Source organism: Mustela nivalis, assembly GCF_964662115.1.
Source record: "Mustela nivalis genome assembly, chromosome: 14".
Lineage (NCBI taxonomy): Eukaryota > Metazoa > Chordata > Mammalia > Carnivora > Mustelidae > Mustela > Mustela nivalis.
Window position 1 is genome coordinate 51,254,075 of NC_139033.1, and position 22,293 is coordinate 51,276,367.

The 22,293-nt window shown below is 37.4% G+C and overlaps 1 long non-coding RNA gene across 1 annotated transcript in view; it reads left to right on the forward strand.

Annotated features, from left to right (window-relative positions):
- The window catches only part of LOC309848439, a 108,414-nt gene extending 88,765 nt beyond the window's left edge, over positions 1-19,649 (forward strand). Inside the window, exons 2-3 of the long non-coding RNA XR_014303046.1 lie at positions 1,591-1,645; positions 19,566-19,649. This is a non-coding gene — a long non-coding RNA (uncharacterized lncRNA). The remainder of the gene's footprint in view (positions 1-1,590; positions 1,646-19,565) is intronic.
- Positions 19,650-22,293: the final 2,644 nt, after the last annotated feature.

Genomic DNA, 22,293 nt, shown 5'->3' on the forward strand with positions numbered 1-22,293 from the left:
TGGAATACTTCAAATTTTATTAGGCTCCAACTGAGTTCATCACACCTTCCTTTTCTGCATTTATTTTAACACTTCCCTTTCCCACAATCCTCTTTGCCCCTCTGTGTTCTTTATTCCCTATCATCTCCTCTCTGAACCTTCTTATATAATCAGCCCCTAAGTGTGGACCAGCTTACCTCCCAGATATTACTCCATTCCTCTTGTCCCATCTCACTCACGTTGCTTGAGGACCAACCATCTCTAATGCAGACTACACATTCCATCTTCACAGAAGCCAAAATGTCCCCTTCCCTCCTCCCCTAGATGTAAATATCTAGTCAGCTGACTCCACTTTCACAAGAATTTTGACTCCCTATTTTTATTAAGTGAGCATAGATTCCTTGGCATAGCTTAGAACACCCCCAAACCATATCAACTCTCTAGAATTCTAGCTTTTTCTCTTGACGCTTTTTCTCTCTACAACAACCATACTGAACATCTGTCCATTTTGCTCATGCATAATGGACTCTCTTATCCCTGGAACTTGCCACATGCTATTCCATCTGCCTGACATAGTTTTTTCTTCCTACCCACCTGTGAGATTATGATTTATAATAAGAAATATATATTTGGTCTTGTCCCTGGATCCTGACTCACAGCTCCCAGAAGCCTTGGAATTTCCTGAACTATAAGAGCAATGGGAACAGATTTTGTCATAATATTTGGTCTCTTGCCTTCAGCCTGAAATCACTTCAGAGCCATAAAGGTAGAATGGGTGTCTTACTATTCATAACACGCCCCTTTCCACCAGAGCTAGGTTTATGTTAACAAGATGACTTTGGAAAAATGCCTAAGCACCTTCTTACCAGAAGAATCAACCATGTGATTAGAAGTTTGAAACTTTCATCCCCTTTCCCTGACCTCCTGGGAGGGAGGAAAGGCTGAGATTGAGTTTAATCACCAATGGTCAGTGATTTAGCATTCATGCCTATGAACTGAAGCCTCCACAAAAAACCCCAAAGGATAAGGTTCAGAGAGCTTCTGGATTGATGAACACATGGAGACTGGGGGAAAGTTTCATGCTGGAAATGCCTGGAAGCTCCATACCCTTTCTTGATACCTTCCCCTATATATCTCTTCCATCTGGCAGCTCCTAAATTATATGTTTGTTTGTTTTTTATAATAAACCAATAACCTAGTGAGAAAACGGGTTCCCTGGGCTCTGTACGCTCTCAGAAATCAGTCAAACCCACGGGGGTCATTGGAACCTCCAGTCTACAGCTGATCAGTCAGAAACAGAGGTGACAACCAAAGTCTGTGATTGGTATCTGAAGTGGGTGGCAGTCTGGTGGGACTGAGCCCTTAACCTGTGGAATTTGATGCTATCTCTGTGTAGATAGTATCAGAATTTAGTTGAATTATAGGACACCAAGCTGGTGTTGGAGAATTGCTTGTTGGTATGGGGAAATACCCCTTCCTCACACACAAACATACACACATTAGAACTGGGTGTTAAGAATCCTTACCTCCCATCTCCTCAAGTATTGAAAAAATAAATCTAGCTCACTCTTACCTATTTTTTGGAACTATCTTCTCTGTAATTTCTTCCAGGAACCACTGTGATCCACCACCACTCCCTGACTCACCACCACTCCCTGATTCTTACGTAAGTGTCAAACTGTCATCTTTACCCTTCTGTATCCATTGATGGAACTAGTTTGTGGTTGCTTTACTTTTGAAACTAATGATTTCCTACCCCCAGTTGATGGCAAGAACCATGAAGCTATATTTGAGTTTTATCTTCTTGTCCTCAGCAACTACCTTGGTAGAATAAGACATTGATCATATTTTCGATAATCATGGATGGCTTCAGGAATTGTCGTTTGAACTGAGTCTTGAGAAATGGAAAATTATGAAAACTAAAAGCTAAGGGCTAGACAGTGGCCTTCTCCCATGAGAGTAAGGCACAGGCAAAGTCCCAGAGACAGCTGTGCACAGACTGAGTCTCGTGTGGCCACAGCCACCTGCGGATCCTGATTAAGGTCATGAAGGGAAGAAATAACAGTTGCTTTCCTACTGTCACAAATGCATTCTCTGAAAGAGGAACGAGGCTCACTCTGAGAGTTATTCTTTCAGACAGGGCAACATCCACATTTCTAGAGCAGCAGCTTCGTGTTCAGCTTCTAGCATTTGGGTGGGATATGCCCTGAGGAGGTGGCCCAGGAGCAGTTCCTCTGTAACCCACCTGCACGGGCTCCTTGCTCCTCTCTAGCCACCCCAGCCACTCTGCAGATAGGATGTCTCCAGCTACAAAGGAAAGCAAGTCCCTGCCAGCTGCTATTTCATGGCTCTCAACTTCCTCCCGTGGCTGAGTGTGATCATCTTTGCAACAGCATATGGAGACGTCTTCTTGGGGTATTTTGTTGTGGCGGGAGCTGGGAACTTAACAGTTTGGGGGAATTCATAATGAAAGGCAGCTCAGGGGGGCAGATAAGTTCTTTTGTTTTTCCCGTCTCCCTTCTCCAGTGTGAAGTTCTAAGGAAATGAATTTTACATAATTTATTGTTATAGAGGAAATTGTCTTTTGTTCTCGAACCACTAATGCTAGTGATTCCTTAAACAAGCCACCTCTACCACATCTTTTAATCTTATAGTATGCTCCTTTCCAGAGCTTAGGTACATCATGGATTCTCCTAATTTCAAAACTATAGTAGGAGTAGCCGAACAGGAGTCAAGAAACAACCTTTGCTTTACACTTAATTACTGAGTCAGTGTCCTGGTTTCCACATCTAGGAAGTACAGCATTCTGTCTGTGATAAAGATACCAGGGAACATTTTTTATTGAGAAACCTGAGAATGCTTTCCATAATATAAGCAATGAAATTGGGGTGTCTTTTGTGATATACATCACCGATTGTTCTCCAGATTCCTACTATTTCTTAAGAGTTTGTCATTCATGTATTTGTTAATTCTTTTTTTTTATATTATTTGCATAGCAGATTATTTCAAATCATGTGGTTTAATTTATTCTGTGGAATTCCAAAATTGAATGAATAATCTGTATTCTCTTTTATGACCATATTGGCATGAACTATATGCCTTTTAAGAATTCATTGTAATCCTTGTAGTTCCTTCCCCTCATTTAGTGCATCATCATACTCTCCATATTTTGGCCATTTGACTGATTTTCTCTGGCACAAATAACCATAATACTGGGCAATGTGATAAGGCCATGATTCTTTCCCTCTAACTGTGAGAGAGAGAGAGACTGGGAGAGAGGGAGGGAGGGGGAGAAAGAGAAAGAGAGAGAAAGAGAAATTTGTTGAAAGCTTAATAAAACTTTGACTCCCCATTTCTCCTGGTTTGTGAGTGTGTTTGTGTGTGTGGGCCCACCCTTTTCTCTTACTGAAAGCTCTTCTCCAGTTTACTTCTCCTGTTTACTCTCACTCTTCCATTCTCCTACCACTAGAATGTGCCAATTCTGATCATTTTGCATGAAGCCTTGAGAAGAGCCAAGTTTCTGTCTTTACCAGTGTCTTGCTGGTGACCTCAAGCCTAATAATCTCTTGGCCTCTCAAACCTTGCTATCTCCACCTGTACAGGAGAACTAATAAGGTTTTCTAATAAGCCATATAAAGACCATCATGTTTGTATGGAAACTTGTAAGGGTAGGCTCAGTGTAGGCCAGTGTTGCATGCAGTTACATTGGCATACTCACCCCTTGGAGTAGCCAAGCAGAGAAGCACATAGAACATACTCATTGTGGCTTCTGAGTCCTCTGATGAGGTATGTATATACTCTGTCATGTCCTTGTTCCCTCTACTGGCAGCTTTGTCCAAAAGATTAATCATTTAGCTAGAAATTTCAGGAGTATATAGCAAGAACAGTAGACTTGGAGATGAATCTTGCTACTCCCTCTATCTTTTCATTTCATCCCTTCCCGAATACTAGCTACAGAGCAAGGAAGACAAATGTAGTTGTCCATTACCTTGCCTGTAAAATGATGAAGCATTTATAAGACATCACACCATATTCACTCAAGAAATGCTAATCTCAGCTCAGGTTCTACAACAAAATGGTGTGAATGTTGCAGGAAGCTGGGGGAAGGGCATGCGGTGAGGCAAGGGATTCAAACTTAAAGGATCTAAGAAAAGGGAAAACATTTGTGATTGTGTAACTTGGGGTAATGGCTCTATTTAGTTCAGAGAAGGGGTTATGATTGGCATGTCTGATGGCATGGACAGGCGTTCTAGAGGGGCTGAGAAAACTGTTTCTTGACTTAGATAGTTACAAGGGATTTTTGCGCTTCCTGTGTTTTGTGATAAAAAAAAAAAAAATGGCTTGAAAAATAGGATATAAAGTAAACTGTCAGGGTGCCTGGGTGGCACAGTCTGATTCTTGGTTTTAGCTCAGGTTGTGATCTCAGTGTTGTGAGATCGAACCTCGCATTGGACTCCACGGGAGTAAGGAGTCTGCTTGAGATTCTTTCTCCTGCTCCCTCTGCCCCTCCTGATCGTGGTCTGTCTCCCTGTCTCTTTCTTAAATACATACATACATACATACAAACATACATAATTAAAAAAAAATAGTAGACTGGCAAGAGATTTCTAAAGAGATTTAAGGACCATAAACAAATGACAAAACATGACAAAAACATGGGAAAGAACGAATATCAAGAAAAAGCGATATTTCACTGTGAAATGCTACAGACAAGTCTAGCATAAGTGAACCCTTGCATGTAATAATGACAGAAATCTTGCATGGCACTAGCATCAGTAGTTCCATTGAAGCAGTTGGGATTTTCAACTGCTTTCAATTTTCAAGTGTGAAATTAGAAATTATACAAATTTCTTTCAAAAAGATTGTGAAAAGGAAGATCGAGATTGCTTTCTGTTAACTGCTTTAGTAAATTTCTAATTCTGTATTCTAATTCTAATTCTGTATGGTGCAACAATTCTGCAATTTACATAGCTTCCTCAAAGTCTCTTGATAGATATATTCAACCTTTGTACTTTTATATCTTTATCCAACCTGTCCACCAAAATAAGGTTCAGATATTACCTCCTCTGAGAAACTTTGTATGAACAATTCAGCTTAAAGTAGTCAGGGGGAACTTATTGGCTCTATGGAAATGGAATCAGATTCCATTGAAAATATTAGCAATTTAATCTATGACATGAATTGTATCTCTCATCTTATGTATATTTTTTCCTTCTGTTTGGTAATGTACTTTGGTCACATGCTTTTCTTACACTGAATCCATGTAAAACACAGACCATATAAGAAGTAGAAGAATTAAGCAATATGAAAAGTAAACTTCTCCAGAAAGCAAAGAGTTTTAGAAATTTGACATCTGATTGGTCTTTAAAATTGGCTGATGCACAGGAATTTCATATTTGCTTTTCCATTTATTAGCTGGACTTAATCATATATTCATGTTTGGATTTTCATATACCTTGGTATTTGTCATTATTTCTTTCAGTCTAATATTTATAAAGACTATGTCTAGCCTGAATATTTTTCTTGAGCTCCAAACTTGTGTTTTCAATGATGAAGGGGATATTGTCACCTCAATATACTAAAGGAACCATAAATTTTATTCATTTTCTGTGTCTCTCACTGCCGCCAATACTGACAAAGTCATTATATTTCCCATAACAATTAATGGAATTAACATGTGCTCAGTAACACAGGCCAGATCTTTTCCAATCACCCTCACCTGTTACTTTTCACTTACCTTTGCATCCAATTATTTACTAGTTATTTACTTCCTAAATAAATACCTCTTACGTCTAGCTGTCTTTTCCATCCCGACCATCACTGTCCTGACTTGAATTTTTTATCCCTGTACCAATGAGATAGCCTCTCGAGTAGCTTTATTGACTGTAGTTTCTACTCTCATCCAATTGAGTTAGCTTTCTAGACGCAAATATATTTATGTACAATACCCTCCCCCGCTAGAGACTAACAGATGGAATCTAAGCATTAGGAACCTCAGGGTTCGGTCCCTATCACTCTCTAGTCTCTCTTCTCTCTGTTCTTCTTCCCTAATTTTCCTGCACTCTTCCTCACAAGGGTTATGTTCTAGTAATGCCTAATGACTATCAATTTTCTGAGTAGATATTAGTTTTTCATGCTTCCAAGATTCTATTTGTGCTGTATATGCTACGTGGATTGTCCTTTCCTCTTAGTTTACTTATAACCATTATTTCCCATTTGAAGCCCAAGTAATTTCCCTATTCTAAATTTTTCTTACTTTTTGAAGGTAGCTTGGAGAGTTTTGTTCTATTTTTTAGTTATCTTGCACATATCTCATTTTGATTCCTTAAACTCTGTCGCAGTTATTTTGAAAGTCTCTCTAGGCCTATCTCTGTCTCTTCTGGGAGACTAAAATTTCACTGTGGGAAGGGCCAAATATGTTCACCATTTTATTCCCACCATCCAGCATAGTGAGTCCACAAAAATGTTTGCTGAATCACTAAATGAGGGAATGTGTTGCAAAACACGAGTGGGCAGTACGTGTGAGTCATTTTGGAAGATGAGAAACTTTTGAGAAACTTCACAGCAACATGTAAAGCATTTCAAAAAGTTAATAAGACCCAATTCAATTAAAGTAGAGGTACTGCAGTCTTCTGTAGAGCAACACATCCCCATTGTAACAAGGCTGGAATCATAAGTTAAAGTGTTTGGAGTATTCCCTTTGGGTCACTGAGGAAACATCAGCTAATTTCCTTCATTCCTCTTTATTGTTTCATAGAATATTTCACCTAGGTCCTCTTTGCATAGTGACCATTACATGTATTCTGAATAATGACCACCACCAGGCATTCCACCCTTACAAGCCCTCTTGAAAAGAATAAATGAATAAACGCTTTGCATGTGACTTGAAGGTATCTTGGTGTACAATTTAGTCTGTAGCATTACTGAGCCAGTCAGCTAAACCATAAGGCAGCTGCAAATTTGGATAATGCACAAAATGCTCAATTTGTTGGCCATATGTAGACGTAGACTTCGTGATGAATAAGCAAAGACTAAACCAATCCTTTTCTTATGAAGAATGCCCATGCATGTTGATGAGCCATAAGATGCTTCCTCTGCTGAGTCAGGAAAGCACAAAAGGAAGCCCCCACTCCACCCCTGCCAAAAAAATCCATCTTTTACAAAAAGGAAGCATACAAACTTCCACTAAGTTTCACTTGCCTAGAGGTTTAATTTATTCATACCTGTTAAGGACACAAAAGCCATTCAGTCTATTGACTTCTAGAATCAGTAAATTTATTACTAAAGATTTGTACATGGAAAATGTGGTCAATGGAGACAATTCACTACTGCAGAAGGTCAATTGGACACATTAATGGCCAATTCTCTAAAGCATGAAGGATCATTTTAGGGCTAGCATTACTATTTGTAGTTAAATAGACAGGTAAATGTTAAAAGGGCAAACAAATTTCATTCCCCTAGGCATTAGTTAATGGCCAGAGACCAGAAAGTCAGCTCACATATCCTACTCATCTGTCCCAGGCCCTTTGACTCCTGTTCTGGGGAACTAAAGTTATTTCTTGGTGCCCTCTAGCAGTCTTTGGTCTAGGTGGCCTTAATTCTTGACTGGCCCAGTGTATACCAGGCACACTGTGAACAGCTTTGCTCCAGCTGTGCCATGGCCAGGAGGAGAGTCCCCTCTGCAGATTCTAGGCTGAATTTCAAAATGTGAAAAGTACGTCTTTCATGTCCTTTTAATCTTAGTACTACCTTCATCTTTTCCCATTCTTGTCAAGTATCCTAGAATTTCATGGTGGCCCTCTCCATTGTCATGTGACAGAATGACTCTGTCACTTCACTATTGAATTTTCATTCAAGACGATCCTCCCAAAGTAATACCACGGACAGGTGATTCTTCTTTGCCTCTCCACATCCACTCTACCCTGTCCTTTGAACTATTGCGTATGGAATTTTCAGTCAGTAACAATTAATCTGACAGAATACATCAGACAAGTCTGTTTAACAAGGCCTCTGATTATTTTAAACTGAGGAAGAAATATTTGTGGAAATTTTGGGTGGCATGGCAAGATATAAATATATTTCAGCAAAGGGGGCTTTTGGAGACTGCAAATCATACCACTTTTACGACTGGTAGTTTGGGTCTGAAATTTGCCATTATAAGAGAACAAAACAAAACTTAGTGCCATAGATTTTTTTTCTAACATATCTCAATTCTTACTTTCTCTGGAAAGTGTTCCCTGGATATTTCAGCTCACAGTGATCCTGCCCTAGAGACTGTAAAGAGAAGTAAATGGTAAATAACATACCCCTCATATTGGAGAGAGACCTTCATGTGTCACTGGTCCTGAGGAGTTATGGTGCATTTGCTCACTTACAAAGTTTTCTACCCATTGGGCACTAAGAATATTTTTCATATATATAACTCCTCATAACTAGGAGCCTTTTTTTTGCCCTGTCCTCCTGTTCTCAATGGGGTCATTTGAAAAAGGTACAGAAACTGCATTCTAAGCTCCCAAAGGCATCTTGGTTTGCAGAAGGCTAGAGACTGGCTCCAGGGCTTGCAAATGCGAGAGAGGGTGTTTCACCTCAGTGTCCCTGAATCCCAGCCAACTTGGGTTAATAGTGCCCAAAAGTCATTTTCTGGCCTACTCACATGGTTGGAAGGGGATGGCGGGATGGCGGCAATTTCAGGCATCCACCTCCCAGATGAGCATGGCCATATGGACTCAGAGCTGGAAGGGAAAGTATGATGAGCTTGGAGGCAGCAAATATGAATGAGTAAGGAAGCAATCTGAGCCAGGATGCCAGGAAGAGCAGGGCACAAATGAGGAAAAATTGTTCAGAGGAAACAGCGTATATCTGGGGAGGAGGGCACCTAAGTTTTTCCTGGCTCTACCTCTTTTCAGCTAAGTGACCTTGGACAAGCTACTTATTCTATCTAGGAGATTTCTGTGGATTTTTTTTTTTTTTTCTCCTGTATGTATGTGTGTGAGAAACAAGATGAATTTCTTCACCCATACAGTTTCTTCTAGCTCCAGAACTCCGAAGGAGAGATTCTTCAACAGCATTTAGTTACCAAATAATTGCATTATACTTTATAAATCAGCAAACACACCTTTATCTCAGTTTTATTTGTTTATATATGAAATAGAAGGGCGCCTGGGTGGCTCAGTGGGTTAAGCCGCTGCCTTCGGCTCAGGTCATGATCTCAGGGTGCTGGGATCGAGTCCCTCATCGGGCTCTCTGCTCAGCAGGGAGCCTGCTTCCTCCTCTCTCTCTGCCTGCCTCTCTGCCTGCTTGTGATCTCTCTCTGTCAAATAAATAAATAAAATCTTTAAAAAAAGAAAAAAAGAAATAGAAAGTACCCATAACTGCCTTATAGTTTCCTCAAGACAATCTAATGACTGATTCTGTTACAATTAGTTATATGTGCATTATGAATACACTTTTATGTTTGCTCTCATTCAGTCTTCTCAAGAGTCTTATGAAATATGATTATCCCCTTTATTAAAGATCTGGAAACTTAAGGTAAGAGTATAACATTTCCCAACGCCACACAGCAAATGAGAATCCCTGATTTTTTGACATGAATTCCAAGCTCATTCACTGTGATACACTAACTACAAACTGAATTCCATAATAGACCTAAAATTTCCAATGCTTAAATTCTGTAATAGACATAAAAAATGACACAGTCCCTTCTTGTTATAGAGTTCACAAATTATCCATGGAATCAACACACACACACACACACACACACACACACACGAGAGAGAGAGAGAGAAAATATCACAACATCAACAAGAACAACATTAAGAATAATATAAGCAGTAAACACAAAAAGGCTCAATAACATATACCAAAATCCATTAAATGGCAAGATTTGGGGAGATAAAAATACTTACTGTTTATTGAACATCTATTGTACAATGTCTGTTTCTCCAATAATTACCTTGTGATTTTCATTTTAGACCTATCAAACTACATGTTAAATAATGTTCTTTATCCACATGACAAAAAGTTCAAAAAAATAAAGTGACTTGCTTAGAATTACATAGTTACTGATCTTTCTATCAAGAGATGGCTCTATTGGAATGCCTTCATAAAGAACTTAGAGGCCTTAATGAGGGAGGAAGGGGAGGTTTTCCATATGAAGCAACAGAATGAGGAAATGTACAGAAGATAGATTCTACCTTGGGGAGAAAACCAGAAATCATTTGCCTCTCAAAAGACTTATATGTAGGACAAATTAGAATAATAAAAATAAAAGGGTGATCATTCCAAAGAAAATTGAATTAGTTATAAACTTAAAGTAACACAGACAAGATCTGTATGTCAAAAATTACAAAGTGCTAGTAAAGGAGAAAGAAGTCCTAAGTAAATAGAGATGTTGAAATCAGAATGGAAGTCTTGGCATAGAAAAGATGGCAGTGCTCCCCAAACTGACCTATAGGTTTAGTGCATATTCTATTAAAACCTCAGCAATATTTTTTTTGTAGATATAGACAAACTGATTATGTATTTCTGTGGAAAGATAGAGGCCCTAGGGAAAATCTTATTCTTGGTAAAGTGGGACGAATTATTCTTCTTACTATTGAGGCTCACTATAAAATTATAGTAGTAAAGGCAGCAAAAGATTGGTGGAGGGATGAGCACATACATCAGTGGTACAGAATAGAGAACCCAGAAGAAGATTCACACAACTGTGCCCAACTGATGGTTTGACAAAGGCACACAAGTGATTTAGTGGAGGAGGAGGGTTAGCCTGTATGACAAATAACAGGGCCAATTAAAGATCAAAAGGGGATAGATATCACCATTTAATACCTAACACTATTTAACATACTTAACTCGAAACCAGTCACTGGATTTAAATGTAAACATAAAACGGTTAAAATTTTTAGATCAAAACAGAGGAGAAAATTCTCAAAACAAAATATCAGTTAGAAAATGGGCAAAAGATAGGACATTTCACTAAATGGGATATACAGTTGACAAAAGAGCATGAAAAGATATTCAACATCATTAACCATTAGGAAAATGAACATTAAAATCACAATGAGATATTACTAATGCCTATCAGAATGGCTGAAAAAATGAATGACAATATCAAATGCTGGGGAGGATGTGAATAAACTGAATTATACTTTCTCAATGATTCATAAATTGCTGATGGATATGTAAAATAGTCCAGTCACTCTGGAGAATAGCTTGGCATTTTCTTATAGACTAAATCTGCATTACCATATGACCCAATATTTCCACTTTTAGCCATTTATTCCAGAGAAATTGAAATACAAATTCATAAAAGAAAAATAAAAGTCTGCATACAAATGTATATAGCAGCTTTTTTGTAATAGCTCAAAACTGAAAATTATCTTAATGCCCTTCATTCTGTGAATGATGAAACACATTGGTATATGTATGTCATGGAATACTACACAGAAATGTAAAAGATTGTATTACTGACACAACTTGGATGAATCATGGTAGCTATGCTGAATGGGAAAAAAAAAAAAAAAAAGACAAACAAAAACAAAAAAATATGTCCAAAAGGTAACATAGGATTCCATTTCTTTGACATTCTTGAAATGAAAATCATAACGGAGAAAAATGAATAGTTTCCAGGGGTTAGGGAAGAGTGAAGGGAAGAAGGTGGGAGTAAATGTAAAAGAATCATAGCAGTGATCCTTTCATGATGGAAATGTTCTGTGTTTTGACTGTGATGGTAGCACCTGAGCCTGCACATGCAATAAGGCTACACAGAGTTACACACACACACACACACACACACACACACACAAGACTGCACGTAAAACTAATAAAACCTCAAAGTTGAAGGAATATATCTACGTCAGCTTTCTGGCTGGGCTGTTGTAGTGTATCTGTGCAAGGTGTCACCAGAGGAGGGGGCAATGGGTCAAGAGTATACAGGATTTCTCGGCATTATTTTTTTTTAATTTTAAATATTTTTAGTTATTTATTTGACAGACAGAGATCACAAGTAGGCAGAGAGGCAGGCAGAGAGAGAGAGAGAGATGAAGAAGCAGGCTCTCTGCTCAGAGCCCGATACAGGACTCGATCCCAGGATCAGGACCTGAGCCGAAGGCAGAAGCTTTAACCCACTGAGCCACCCAGGCGCCCCTCTCGGCATTATTTCTTACACCTAAAATAATTCTACTATAATTTCAAAATATAAGAGTTGACATAAAATATAAAAGAAGCTTCAAAACATATCAAAGGGTCTTGAAGAAACTGTAAGGATGACATGTAATATTTTGGACCTCAAAGAAGCAAAATGGTTCAAGTGTTCCTGAACAATAGTTTGCACTTTGCAGAAGGGCAATGCAAGGACCAAAGCCATCTCAAGTTCATCGAGAGGCCTGGGGGCAAAAGACCCTTGTCTTTGAGTCTCCATACTTTCCAAAGACAAGTTGTCAGGCATGTCTAGTGGGTGGTTCTCCCTTCAAGACTCTGAGCCCACATGTATCAGACTGTCTGGATCAACCCTACTCATCTTGCTACAGACCGGATTGACAAACTTCATTTTTGTGTTAATCCGCTATATTTTCTAACTACCGGCCATATTAGGTTTTCTGTCCTTTGCTATCCCCAAGCAGGGATGGGTGGACAGGTTTCCTGCTGTGAAATAGAGCCTGTTTTTCCCAATTGTTAAGCAGCTCTCTTTCACGTTCCCATACAGACCAGCAATGACTCATTGCCTTCCCCTCTTATTGCAGAAATGGGGCCTGGGAGATTTGTACATACATCCCAAATGTTACACATTAGAATTGATTACACCAACACAACTATTAAGCTTTAAAAGGTATAATGTTTTAAGCCTGCTCAACTAAAATACTATAGTCTATGCACAATCAAACCTCTCTGAGGGGATTAGGCAGAAACCATTTTAATTTATCCGTCTTGGAGTGTGATACGAACAGGGCAGCAGAGAACCTGCTGAGTGAGCACTTGTTTATCCATCAGCAGAAGAGTCTCCTTGCTTTGGAAAAATAACCCTGTGCTTCGCTCACCCCATCCACTTAACAAATGGGAGGCCCTCCTCTACGCATGCTCCCAATTGACTCTTGCTGACATGTACTTAAGGTTTTCGAGAACTTATGCTTTTGATTCATGTGTCTTCTTCCTTTGTCGGAACAGAACTTCCTCTAGGCAAGAGGCCTCCTACTACAGCTCCATCTACTCCTAGCAGGCTTCTGTGTCAAACCCTAAATCAGCGTATCAGTACTAAGTTATTTCTGTGAATATGAATACTTGGTATCATTTTTTATTGGATGTGGAAAACTTTTTGAAAGTGTATTGTAAAAAATGACCTGTAATTGAATAGGAACGGCACTCTGATCTGTACTTTAATAAGGCCTTTTTTTTTTTTTTTTTTTTTTTTTTTTTTTAGTGCCATTGGCAAAAACATGTGCTGGAAATGTGGCTATGCCTTCTAAATTAATGTTAGTCTTCTGGATTCCTGCAGTGATTGAGGCAAAATTCTGAGACAAGGCAATCAGGTGCTCAAGAACCTTTAAGGAGGATTTGACATACCACATGTAGAGTCTGCCCGTCTTTCTTGAAAGCTGTCTCTTAGACAGAGGGAAGAGGTGAAGACACTCAGAAAGTAAGGAAAATGTTATATGAAAATCTTCAGGATCTGCTGCACTGTTAAAATATTTGTAGAGCTATTTGAATGGGATAGTAAAATTTATTTGTGATATAAGGGTCTTCTAAGGAGTATGGCAGAGATTTGAGTCTTAACACTTGTACTGGGATTTTTGCTAAGTGAGGTGACATTGGACTTGAATATTTACTATTCTCTGTGTCGTTTTGCTCCTTTTAAGCATTTAACTGTACTGTACCGTAGGTATCCTTAGCACTTGTCTCTATAAAGAAAATCTTATGTCTTACCCTCTGTGGAAGGTGACACCTGCCTCATTTCGTCTTGGTAGAGTATAGTTTTGGTTTTCTTGTGTGTCTAGGTATAATCACCCTTTCCAACTCTGCAGTATTCCTCATGGCTGGCTTACATTATGACTTAGCGTTCTCCAACAGTGATCTGCTCCCTGAAACATCTACAGTAATGCTCCTTCTGGTTAAACATTGTAAGGTTTACATTATAAGTTTAGTATATGTGCTGCCAAAGCGAGCACACATTATAAGTTTAAACACTGTAAATCACTAATACTATCCCAGTACAGATGTCATAGAATATATATTAATAAACTATGGACTGGTCTGTAATCAGACTTGGAGGTTTTCTTACAACACAGTCACTCCCTTCTATTTGTATGTTTTCCATACCTGCTTTTACACTATAAGGACAGAGTTAAATAGCTATGACAGACACCATGTGGCTCACAATAGCTACTGCCTCACCCTTTGCAGAAAGTTTTCCAATCCCTGTTATGGAGAGTGGTGGCTCTCCAAGCTCTCAAGACATCATCATCAGGTTGAATTAAATGAGCAGAACTGTTGCTAGTACAGCTAAGTTCTGCTGAGATGAAAGAAAGATATTTAGTTTAGTTTAGTTTAGTTTAGCTTTTTTTTTTTTTTTAAAGATTTAATTTATTTATTTGACAGAGAGAGATCACAGTAGACAAAGAGGCAGGCAGAGAGAGAGAGAGGGAAGCAGGCTCCCTGCCGAGCAGAGAAACCGACGCGGAACTCGATCCCAGGACCCTGAGATCATGACCTGAGCCGAAGGCAGTGGCTTAACCCACTGAGCCACCCAGGCGCCCAAGTTTAGTTTAGCTTTAAAACTTAAGAGTGGAAAATGAAAAAACTTGAGGGTAGAAATACTGGAGGAACTCTGCATTGTTGTTACAACTCAAAAATATCATACGGATCTTCTGTTTCTCATTCCATCTCTCTGCTCTGTCAGTGCTAAGCTCGTGGCCTGGCTCTTATGTCCATCACTCATCAAGCTAAGATAGTAGGTGAATTTGAGATAACACATTGTCATATAGCCAGATTTAGGATCATAACAAAGACGTATTTCTCTTCATTCTTTTTTTTTTATGATAGGATAAACCTTTCTTGGAAACCCATCAGTAATCTTTCTCTCAAGTCCCAGTGGTTAAGTTTCAACTTCCCTCGTTTTCTTCTTCCTTGAATATTAAGAAGAAAGTTCCAACATGAGAAAGATGTGAAGCATTTTCAAATTATAAATGGTTTTGTTTTGGGGGGTGGGGGAGAAATGAGAGGAAATGAAAAGATAACAGTGCCTCCAGTGTTGTGTACGATGGATCATATATGAATTTCCACATTTTCATCTGACAAAAGTCATCATATCACAGAGGAGAGGAATATCCTGACCATGGCTTCTAGAAGTGCAGACGGGACTCTTCATAGGTATTCACAGAACTTCTGAACAGGAATCCTAAGGTGGGATGTTATGGCTGGTTCTCTACGTCCGTGTTTGAAACTATGGTGAATTTTAGAAAAGTGTTTCAAAAAAAAATTTATATATATATATATATAAATTTATATATAAATTTTTTTTGAATTTATATATATATATAAATATATATATATATAATCTTTGCATTCCAAAATATTCCTCAGCCTAAACACCAGCCCTAGAGTCTCTCATGTAAAGATATCTTGAAGGATATTGATTATTCTATCAGTATAATTTTATATCAGGACTATAGATTCCCAGAAGTATTCACACTGAATGGGATTTTCCACCTTTTTAATGATTCCGAATAGACGTCCAAATCTAGCAGGTGTCTTTGAACAATTATTTCTGTCCGGATAAGCATGTGTAAATGCCATATTCATTTCAGGCTTGTTCTTCACTGGACCTCTACTTGCCAGGGACAACAGGAAAATGTGCTTAATGGTTGTCAAATGACAATAAATGAAGTTGGTCCCTCTTCAAATGGTCATTTACAAATCCTCTAGTACACCTGTATTTTTGAGCTGTAAAAATTATTTTAATATTTTAATTTTAGAAGACTATTCAGAAGTCTAAGAACAAATAATCCTTAAAGACATAGAGAAAAGACTCCTGGAATGAATTTATGCATATTATAGTTTAGCTTATAATACTTTATATTGGGCTTGTGGATCAAAAATAAAGCAAAAGAATATGATCAATTTGCTTTTGAAAGTCATTAAAAAAGCTCAATTGATAAAAAGCTGCTGATGACATTTGCTTTAAATATATCTAAACTAAGCATTGCAAGTAATTATATGTAACTTATATAGGATGAATTTTCTAGGAGGAAAACATAAATATGGGTGATTATGTATCATAAATACATATGCATATGCATACACACATAAAAAACTTCTGTAGTATATATTGTAATGCTTTTAAAATATATAATTTTGATTACTTTTCAAAGAAGGCTATTTTATTTCAATAAGACCTAGAATTGAGAGGAATTGACATGTGTAATTTTTTTAAGATTCTTTTGCAAGTTTTGATATTAGTTAGGATTATATTGATCAAATAAATGAAAGATAATTTCTTTCTCCAAATCCTGGGACAGTTCGAAAAATAGTGTTATTATTTACCTTGATGCTTGGTCAAATTCCCCTATGAAATCATCTGGGTTGGTGTTTTCTTTGAGGGATATTTTAAATTATGGATCTAGTTTCTCTAATAGTTATGACTTCATATTTTCTATTTCTTCTATTAAATTTGGAAATTTGTGTATCCTAGGGAATTTCCTCTTTTATATAAGTTGTTAAAATTTATTGAGATAACATTTGTACATGTATTTCTTTGTTGTATTTTTAATGACTCTAGAACCAGCATCTGTGTCCCTTTTTCATGTCTGTTACTGGCACTGTGTCCTTTTTCGTTCTTTTTCTAGTTTCTTGATCATTATACCTACAGATTTACCAATTTGTTTGGGCTTTTAAAAGAATCAGCTTCGCCTTTATAATGTACTGCTTTTTGTTTTCTACTTTAGTATTTTTATTTCATTATCTGTTTACTTCTTTTTGTATTTTTTCTAATGTCTTTAAGGGGAGAATTAGACCATGAATTTTAAATATGGTCTTTTCTCACATATGCATATAAGGCTGTAAATGTCTCTCTGTGCACTACTTTAGCTTCATTTCGCATATTTGCTTACAGCTTTATTAACATATAATCAATATAAAATAAACTGCATGCATGTAAAGTATATACTTGAATAAATGTTCACATAGTATACACTCATGAAACCAGCACGACAATCAAGATAACGAACCTAGCCATCACTCTCCAAGGTTTCCTGATGCTGTTTTGAAATCAGTATTCTCAATTGGGGATGCTGCCTGTCACCAGGCAACCACAGATCTGTTTCTGCAGCTGTAGTTCAGTTTGCACATTCCAGAATTGTAGACATGTGGGATTGTGCGATATATACTCTTTTTGACTGGCATATTTCAATCCGTGAACTTATCTTGAGATTCAACTATGTCAGTGTAGGTTTCACTAATTGACTCGTTTTTATTGCTGAGTAGCATTCTATTGTATTGATATGCTACAGTTTATATCCATTCACCTGCTGATGCACATTTAGGTTGTTACCAGGTTGGGGGGCTGTTATAAATAAAGCTGCTGTGAAAATTAGGATACAAGTAGTTTTATGAAAGTATGGCCATATATATTTTTCTTGGGGAATTACCTAGGAATGAACGGACGAAACTTTTGCCAAACTCACTTGTACGTTTTAGTAACTTTTTTGTATAATCTAACTGTCAAGAATCTTTTACTGTCAGCGGTGCAGATGATAACTCTTTTAGGCTTTTTAGACAATGTAACATCTTTGTCTCTTTCCCTACCCCCTCATTTTTGTCCTGTTTAGAATCTTTAATACAATATTGAGTACGAGTGGTAGCAGTAGGCATTCTTGTCTTGTTCTTGGTCTTAGGGACAAAATATTGATTATTTTTCATAGTGTCTTTTATCAGATTGAAGATGTTCCTTCTAAAAGCAAATTTAAAAGATGGAGTGATTATAAATGTTATATTTTTCCAATACCATAATACATTGAATTTCACAGCGCTCTTGATCATTGATTACTGATTAATTTATGATTGATTAATGGCCACTTGATGGGAAAATTACATGGCCACAAAATAAAAGTCATTTCATGTATATTTGAGGAGTTCAGTTTCACAGATAGTAGGTCACCATTTACATGAGAGAAAATATAAGTAAGACCACGTTTTCCCGGACTAAATTTTATATATTTTATTCAAAGGCTTGAGATAGGACCTTTCATTCACCTCATAAGACTTTTTTTCACCACAACATTCCTTTAGTATCATGAGTTCTATAACCACAATAAGATAAATAAAATAAACAAAATGTTGCCAGTTTTACAATGCATATAAATTCTACCCCAATTTAAATGATATGGTTGATAAATGTAAGTATGTTTTATCAAATGTTCTGCCAGGTACAATCAGATCATGTTCCATCCTAGTTAGTTAGTGCATTGTGAAAATACATAAGATTTGTGTTAATCACTATCATTTGCCTAGGTTAATAATGTTTTGTTCTCTCATTCCACCATACTGAAATGTTAGAGACTTTCATGCCTCTTTGCTATTTCTTTTGCTGCTAATATCTTTATTCTCCATAGTAGAGGGTGAAGTCAGACTCATTTTTTAAGACATAGATCATATAAGATGACCCTAGCGATGTCTACCCATCTGCCCCAGACACAGTAAATTGCTCCCTTTTCCACATTCTAGAGTTACCTCTATTAGGGGGCTTATTACACTGAATTATGACATGTTTATATGCCTACTTGCCTCAGCTAAATCACATTTCCTTTTTTGCAATGATGCCTAAAAACAGAGACTGTGTTCTTCATGCCCAGAATAGGGCTTATGAAAATCCGCGGTGATGTTTTTCGGCAGTGACTTTTAACTGAAAGAATGGATGACTGGTGAATTTTGTCATAGGATGTGTCAAATTTCTTGACTTTTCAGAGAAATTAGACATCTGAATTTTATAAGAAATTCTCCTTGCTCCTCCCCAGCAACTTTAGTTGAGGAAACTCTAAAGAGGAAATAAAATCTATAACCACTCTGCAAAGCTGTCAGTGACCTTGAACAGGACACAGAGATAAGAGATAGGAATCTGAAAATCAGTGGGACTAAACTGAGAATTGACAGAGAGCTGGCAAGAAGGCTTTGGCCTTCGACCAAGAACAGACCACAGCTCTGAATTAAGGGCTGTCGAAGAAATAAGAGTTTACTACTCAGGTGAGCTTGGGGCAGGAAGAGAAGCTTGGGGGGCGAGGTGTTTGTGTGGGTGGGAGAGAGGAAAATAGACATTGTCAGCTTTTTGCTTCTGCGTCTGTACTTCACGAACTTAAACATGGCATTGTTCACATCAGTCAGAGGACTGAACTTCAAAAAACTCGGTGTTAAATTTTTTGAACCCTGTGGCAAGAAGGGGTTATCTCTTTATTTTATTGTGGTAGTCATATGACGAGGAAGATAAGTTTTCACTGGAAAACAAATTCAGTTGTGAGTACCCAGTAACTCAAAAAAAAAAAAAAAAAGCCACTTTGGTTTGAAATGAAATAATTCAATCACAAACAGTTCCTGTTCCTTGACAGGTCAATTTGATTTGCCCCTCAGCCTGACAGTAGGGCTGTGAATGAAGAGGACACATTTCCAGCAGAGTACCTGAAGCGCTAAAACATCCTACACTTCATAACACTAAAAGGAGATTTGACCAACCGGGAAAGATGCCCTATTGGCAACTTTACAAAGTTCTTGGGAGAAAAAGCAAACCTATATGTTTGTTCTTTGAATACTTTATGCAAATGTGTTGATGTATATGCACATCTTGGTGGGAAAATAAATGCAAAAAGATGGAAGTTCCAAGGAATGAATATGTTGAATTGCTAAAAGCAACATATTGCAACTTATGTTCTGAGAGCTCTTTGCTCACCATGAAATCCCCAAGCTGAATGTATTCCGAAGAAATGCAATAAGGTATGGAATAGTTCCAGGTTCAGATGTGAACACAGATACAAACACAGTGAATGCCGGAATGTGTATTTGATGCTGTTGTGCAATGTTGAGAAAATAAATTGGATGTTGTTCATGTTGCTAATGCAAAAACAGAATGAATGCTAAAATGAAGTTATCTGCTGATTTTGGAATCTCATTTATCCCCTGCTGATTCATATCATCTGTTTTGGTTATACACATGATGCAAACATTCGTTTTGCGAAATCCCACTCCTAAGTCTTCAACAACTTTACTCCAGCTTTCGAAAATTAGCACAAGTTCAAATACCAAGAGAATAAAGTAATTGATTTCAAGCTGGTTATAAATGTATTTTCTGGGCTTGGTGCTCTGTGGAAATAAAAATTTTTGGTAAAAAAAATTTTTTTTAGAAGAGAAAGATGCTTCCTACACATAGTAGGCATACCAAAATATTTTTAGAGGAAAAAAACCACAACTTTATTACTTTCCTAAAGAAGCTTAAAATGAAATTGGAAGAGACAAAGGCGATGTACTTTTTGTACCACTAATTACAAAACTATACTAAATAATAATCACAACATAAAGCAGTACACATTTAGGTGTCAAGGTTGGCAATAACCAATTGCTATAGAGATTTTAAAAAGGGGGCATGTCATGGATTGGACTTTATGGTGAATGTTCTTAGAGGATTTTTATGGTCAAGCACTGAATGAGAACATAAGAAGAAAACATGACTAAGCTGTATACATGAGGAAAGTCACTTCTGATCGTAGTTTTGGGGTTTAGTATTTAAATACAGAATTCTAGGCTGTGGAGAAATTCTAGAGTTCAGATTAAAGTTGGCTGCTTGAGGATATTTACACTCTCCTTTTGCCTACTATATCCAATTAGACAGTTGAAACCTAGCCAGCTTGTTTTATTCTTGAATTTTACAATAAATTGATCCTTTAATAGCATTAAATAAATCTTTTCTTGTAAAAAATAGATTTGCTTTACAATTAGGTTGGGAGAATTCATGCTGTGGTGATGGTTGACTTAGATAAACTCTAAATTTATGGTATTTTTGAGTCTGCAAATTTAGTTATTTAACATATTTATTTTTTTTAATTGACTTGAATAATTCACTGAGTTTTGCAAGTCAAAAAAAAAAAAAAAAAAAAAAACTTTCTGGTGAGCCAGAGGTTGGTAAATGGAGCTTAGTGTGACAAAAAGTTCTCAGAATTGATTGACAATTTGAAGAAGCCAGATACAGTTTTTTTAGGAAATCACATTTGATTAGTTTGTGCCTATTGTTTATACTTCAAGACATAATATCTATAAAGACCATCTCTGTGATGATTGAGTGTTGGTCAGGCAATCATCCATATAATGCTTAACTTCCAGGTAACTTTCCAATCTCTGAATATATTCTCACAAATAAACAAAACACTAGCACACTGAACTGATGAAAAGAAACCTTCCTTTTCCTACTCTAAACACTAATTCTGAATATGGTGAAGGGATCCCAAGTGGGCACAGGGGTCTGAATGAGATTAGAATTGCAACATTAAACCTGACATATATTTAAGAAGTGAGATCTTTACACTCCTAAGTGTCCTGAGACAAAGCCTAAGGCCATGTAAGGAATGGATAGGAACTGAGTTCCCTGAATCATGGTAGAGACACAAAGGTCTATATGCCTCCTTTTTTTGTTTTGTTTTGTTTTTTTTTTCACTCATTCAACAAAGAGTGATTTAGGGTTCACTATATGCTAGGCACTGGTAAAATAGCAGTGGAATAAAAAAAAAAGGAAAGGGACGCCTGGGGGGCTTGGGTTATGATTCTAGGGTCCTAGGATCGAGCCCCACATGAGGCTCCTTGCTCGGCAGGGAGCCTGCTTCTCTTTCTGCCTCTGCTTGCTTGTGTGCTCTTTCTGTCTCTCTCTGTCTCTCTCTGATAAATAAATAAAATCTTAAAAAAAAAAAAAAGGAAGGAAAGAAAGGAAGCAAAACTCTCTGTCCTTTTGTGGAAGGAAGGGGAGATACAAAGTAAACAGTATACATTAGAGAAAAATTAACAAGTAAGAGATATAAGGAATGCGGTATTTCTTTAAGTCTAAATGAAGTTTTTTGAAAAGTATTTACTAAAAAAATCTTGAAGTAAAGGATAGAAAGAGGTGAGTCAAGGCCTCAGAGACATGTGTACACCCAGACAGAAGAAACCATAGCTACAAAAGCTCTCAATCAAGAGCCTTGCAGGAGAATTCAAGAACAATAAGGTGACCACTGTGGTTGCAACAGAGCAAGAAAATATAAGTAAATTATATTATAAAATTGAGTGTAAATGAGCATCCAAGTTATGTGGATATGT